Source organism: Apium graveolens, chromosome 3 (genome assembly GCF_009905375.1).
Source record: "Apium graveolens cultivar Ventura chromosome 3, ASM990537v1, whole genome shotgun sequence".
Lineage (NCBI taxonomy): Eukaryota > Viridiplantae > Streptophyta > Magnoliopsida > Apiales > Apiaceae > Apium > Apium graveolens.
Window position 1 is genome coordinate 172885576 of NC_133649.1, and position 6009 is coordinate 172891584.

Sequence of the window (6009 nt, forward strand, 5' to 3'; positions counted from 1 at the left end):
GAAGCTTAGTGAATTAGACTTCTGATAGAGGGTAATTACTGAAGAATAGGATTGGAAAGTGGAGTAATGTGCGGAATTAGCAACGAAATACGCACAGCTCTTTCAATAAATTGTTGTGTGAATTTTTGCAATAAATAATCCACTAGTAAATAATAATTAAATAAGAAATTCAATTTGCATCACTAAATAATTCAGAAATCATTTTTCAATAAAATTCTAAATGAAAACATGCTGACCTGTCGTCAATATTTGGAACCTCTTATCTGTCAGGATTTGACAATGTCAGGATTTGTCGATTTAATTTAATCAGGATTTGTCAAAACAATCTCAAATTGATTAAAAAACCACAATTTTAATCTCAAGAATCAGCAAAAGATACATGTTAAGTTTGTGATTTAGAGATTAACATGCTACAACTAAGAACAAGCACATGCATACATAACTAAGGAACATAGATTAGGTCTTGTAAACAAAACAAACAAAATTTCATTAATAGTTCAAGATAGTATATTTCATGAAATTTTTGATTACATGCATAGGTGATTACAAGAAAATCCTAGTCTAAGAGAGCGAAGCTATTGATGTTTATTATATCCTCCTGCTTGTCACAAACAGCACAGCAAGACGGATGATGATGTAGAGTTTCTCTCCTTTCTTCCTCCAGACGATCGAGATGGAGGCGATAATCCATCTCGAAGAACAGGAGATGCGCCGTGACCTCATGTGGAACCCAGTTCCACACTTCACTGGGAATGGCAGTGATGTGCCATTCCTGCTGCCAATCTTTGCAGCTAAACTCCACATTGAAGGTTTCGTAGTTCATGAACAGATTGCATTAAATCATTTTTATGAGAGAGGAGAAAAAGAAAGAGAGAGTTGAGAGTTGAGTGTTGTGAATATATGATTGGACTTGATGAGAATGATGGTTTAAATAACCGAGAGAGAGAGAGAGAGAGAGAGAGGGAATATCAAAGGACTAGGGGTTTGCTTAATTATTAAGTGCAGAGTTAACTTAATGATTTAACCAAAAAATATCTTCTTTAAGTGCGTCTCCCTAGAATGATTTGTAATGATGACCATGATATATATTCATACATGCACATTTAGCAAATAAATTTACTAAATTTATCATGCATATAATAAAATACATAAAAAAATTCCCAGCTTAATGTCTTCAACAACATTTATGACACATCAGGATTTGATCAATATACATAAGGATTTGATCAAATATAAATTTAAAAGAAATTATATATCCCAACTAACCATACCAAGTTCATTGACAAGCTTTGTAAATGTTGCTTCAGGTAATGGCTTTGTGAAGATATCAGCCAGCTGCTGATCGGTAGGAACAAAATGAAGCTCAATTGTTGCTTCCATGATATGCTCTCTTATAAAGTGATATATGATGCTGATATGTTTAGTAAGAGAATGTTACACTGGGTACCCTGTCATAGCAATAGCACTTTGATTATCACAATAAATAGGAATTTTAGAAAATGATAATCCATAGTCCATGAGGTGATTCTTCATCCATAACAACTGAGCACAACAACTCCCAGCTGCAATATATTCAGCCTCAGCAGTTGAAGTAGAAATGGATTTCTGCTTCTTACTGAACCATGAGACTAATATGCCTCCCAAAAACTGACAGCTCCCAGATGTACTCTTCCTGTCTATCTGTTAAGTGGCATTTTATACCACTTAGAACGTCTTAAAATGGCTTAAATTGGTGTCTTGAAATCAAGTATTTTGTGTATTTGATGCGTTTTTCTAGTGTTTATGCATTTCAGGGTATTAGTTGCATTTCGGAGGAGGAATCATCAAGAATAAGCCTTGGCATGTGTTCACCATTGCGAGAGGAAAAGAACGGGCAGATTACGGCGAAGAAACGGAGCAAGCATGGAATTTTTCCAGAAGGGTCCTGCGCACCCGCGCAGCAATGCTGAGCGGCCGCGCAGCAGCCTTGCGCGCCCGCGCAGAAATGCTGAGCGGCCGCGCAGGGTCGGGGAAAAAGATATATTATTTTAGACTTCTACTTCTGTTTGGCTTCCAACTTCTATGTAATCTGAGTTTTATGGGACTATTATATAGGTAGATTTGAGACATTTTTCACAGAGTATTAAGAGGAGATTATGTTTTAGATTGTGTTTTGCAAGAAGCGAAGGAGATAAGGAAGAAGACCGATTTAGCACACAGCAACGAAGAGGAAGCATATATTCTTGTGATTCTTGTTTCGTTGTAACGTTGGATGCTAGTTTTCTTGCTTTGACTTATTTACTCTTGTGACGTACTCTGTTTTAATATAATCAGTTTAGTTATTATTTTCTTGTGTTTGTTTATCATGATTTCATATGAACCCATGATGGCGATAAGTTCTATTATGGGCTAATCGTGATCATGGGGTTGCAACGGATTTATTATGGAATTCTTTAGTTAATTGTTTAATACTTTAGTATGTGATGATTGCATGATATCTAGTATTGGTTGTGCGTATTCGTCTTATGTGCGTCGCGAACATATAAGATAGGGTGTTAATCTCTTGTGAAGCGATGGTGGATCTTGAGATTTAGAACTTGCCATGCTAGCATAGGTTCATGTACGTTGTGCATGATTAGTGGGTAACTCTAACAGTTTTATTTGCCTTATGTAATCAAAAAGGGATAACTTGTGCTTAAATCGTTGTGTTGTCAATTTCTGTAGATATATAGGAACTCAACATAATTGATGACTATTCAACTTCTATCTTAATTGTGGATGTTTGGTAGAATGGTATTAGTACAATGAAAGTTGGCTTTTATCAGTTTCGTGTTATTCGATTAATATCATCACTGTCACATGCTAAAGGTAATAACAATGGCTATAGAAGGAAGTAATAATGAAGTTGTGATCTCATGAGTGTTTTATTATTGATAAATTGAAGTGTTAGTTAAGTGGTTAATTAAGTAGTTAATTATAGTTAATATTTAATCAACAATTTTAAGTGTTATTATCTTAACATTGAGAAGTAGTCATACATTGGTGAGTGAGTTAGATTAGACAATAAATTAGTCTGAGTCTCTGAGGGAACGAACTAGAAAGTATTCTATATTACTTGCGAACGCGTATACTTGCGTGAATATTAGTGCGTGATTTCGCCCTAACAAGTTTTTGGCGCCGCTGCCGGGGACTCGGCGTATTTGTTTAGTTTATGTACTTACCATCATTGGTCATTAGGACTCAGTGATTAGGACGTAGTAGTTAATTACTCTTTTCGGTTGTGTTTCAGGTACTTTAGCAAACGTTTATGCAAACTCGTTCTCGTGCTCGCAAGAGGACCTTAGATACAGCTGAGGAGAAAGACGAAGTTCTTGATACACCGGAGAAGTTAGATTTTGAGGATTCGGATTCAGGAACTGAGCAGAAAGAACCAGTAAACATGGGAGATCGTATTGTTCAAGCTGATCCAGCTCTTATGGATTTTTCTCGGCCTAAAATTGATGACATTCAGTCAAGCATCCTTCATCCGGCTATTCAAGCTAACACCTTTGAATTCAAGCCGGGCACTATTCAGATGGTGCAGAATTCTGTTTCTTTTGGAGGAGCGGCAACTGAAGACCCCAACATGCACATAAGGAATTTTGTCGAGATCTGCAGCACTTTTAAGTATAATGGCGTGACTGATGAGGCTATCAAGTTGAGGCTCTTCCCATTCTCACTGAGGGATAAGGCTAAAGACTGGTTACATTCTGAACCAGCTGGGTCCATCACTACGTGGCAAGATCTTGCGCAAAAGTTTCTAGTGAGGTTTTATCCAATGGCAAAGACTGCTGGTATGAGGAGTGCTCCTACTCAGTTTGCGCAGCAACCTACAGAATCTATGTACGAGGCTTGGGAAAGCTACAAGGAAATGTTGAGAAAATGTCCACATCATGGAATGCCGGATTGGATGGTAATCACTAGTTTTTATAATGGTTTGGGGGCCCAATCTCGGCCCATGCTCGATGCAGCAGCTGGAGGCGCCTTATGGGCTAAAAGCTATACTGAGGCGTACAATCTTATCGAGACGATGGCTGCAAATGAGCATCAGAACCCAACTCAGAGGATGACATCAGGCAAGGTAGCAGGTATTCTGGAAGTTGATGCAGCCACCGCTATTGCAGCCCAGCTCCAAGCGCTATCAATGAAGGTTGATTCTTTGGCTACGTATGGAGTTAATCAAATAGCTATGGTTTGTGAGCTTTGTGCAGGTTCTCATGCTACGGATCAGTGTTCTCTTGTCAACGAATCTGTTCAGTATGTGAATAATTATCAGCGACAACAGCAGCCTGTGCCAGCGACCTATCATCCTAACAACAGAAATCATCCAAATTTCAGCTGGGGGAATAATCAAAATGCTATTCAGCCAACATATCAGCAAGGAGTGAGTAAACAGTTTAACCCACCTGGATTCCAGCAACCACATCAGTATGCTACAAGGCAATCATATCCTCAACAGGGAAGTGCAGCTGCACCTACTAGTGCTGATTTTGAGGAACTTAAGCTGTTGTGCAAGAGTCAGGCGGTTTCTATCAAGACCTTGGAGAATCAAATCGGTCAATTAGCCAATGCAGTGCTCAATCGTCAACCTGGCACTCTTCCCAGTGACACGGAAGTACCAGGCAGGAAGGAAGCTAAAGAGCAAGTCAAGGCTATTACCTTAAGGTCTGGAAAAGTAGCTGATGCTGAAAAGGCAAAAGAAGTCGAAGATGAAGTTAGAGATGAAGAATCTAAGCAAAAGGAGAAAGCGGCGGAACCAAGGAAGACTACTGTTGAACACACTCTGCCTGAGGCTAATACAGGGGAGAAATAGCTCTATCCTCCACCACCTTTTCCTAAGAGATTGCAGCAACAAAAGCTGGATAGACAGTTCGGGAAGTTTTTGGAGGTGTTCAAGAAACTTCACATCAATATACCTTTCGCTGAGGCTCTGGAACAAATGCCTAGTTATGCGAAGTTTATGAAGACTATTCTTTCAAGGAAGGTGAAACTGGATGACCTTGAAACCGTTGCTCTCACGGAAGAATGCAGCGCGGTTCTGCAACAAAAGTTACCACCAAAACTGAAAGATCCAGGAAGCTTCACCATTCCTTGCACCATTGGCAATCTAACTTTTGACAAGTGCCTTTGTGATTTGGGAGCAAGCATTAATCTGATGCCGTTGTCGATCTTTAAAAAGCTGGATCTGCCTGATCCAAAACCCACATACATGTCGCTACAATTGGCGGACCGTTCCATTACTTACCCAAGGGGCATAGTTGAGGATGTGCTCGTCAAGGTGGATAAGCTCTTCTTTCCTGCAGATTTTGTTATTCTGGATTTTGAGGAAGATAAGAAGATTCCCATAATCTTGGGGAGGCCCTTCTTGGCTACTGGCCGTACCTTGATAGATGTGCAAAAAGGTGAACTTACTATGCGGGTCCAAGACCAGGATGTGACCTTCAACGTATTCAAGGCAATGAAATTCCCTACAGAAGATGAGGAGTGCTTAAAAGTGGATGTGATTGATTCCGCAGTTACTTCGGAACTCGAGCACATGCTAATGTCTGATGCATTGGAAAAGGCCTTAGTGGGGGAATTTGACAGTGATGATGAAGATAGCAACGAGCAATTACAATATCTGAACGCTTCTCCATGGAAACGAAAGCTCGACATACCATTTGAATCTCTTGGTACTTCTGACCTCAAGAACGCTGAAGGGAAGCTCAAACCATCAATAGAGGAAGCGCCTACCTTAGAGCTCAAACCATTACCTGAACACTTGAGGTATGCTTTTTTAGGTGATTCATCTACATTACCTGTTATTATTTCAACTGACCTTTCAGGTAGTGAGGAAGACAAGCTCTTAAGGATTTTGAGAGAATTCAAATCGGCTATAGGATGGACTATAGCAGACATCAAGGGGATAAGTCCTTCATATTGTATGCATAAAATTCTGTTAGAGGAAGGTAGTAAGCCAACTGTGGAACAGCAGCGAAGACTGAACCCGAT

The 6009-nt window shown here is 39.5% G+C and overlaps 1 non-coding gene across 1 annotated transcript; it reads right to left on the bottom strand.

The window, feature by feature from the left end:
* Positions 1 to 3811: 3811 nt before the first annotated feature.
* On the bottom strand, positions 3812 to 3918 carry LOC141716096 (small nucleolar RNA R71). Its single transcript, XR_012572825.1, has one exon. It is a non-coding gene; the product is annotated as a small nucleolar RNA R71 (small nucleolar RNA).
* Positions 3919 to 6009: the final 2091 nt, after the last annotated feature.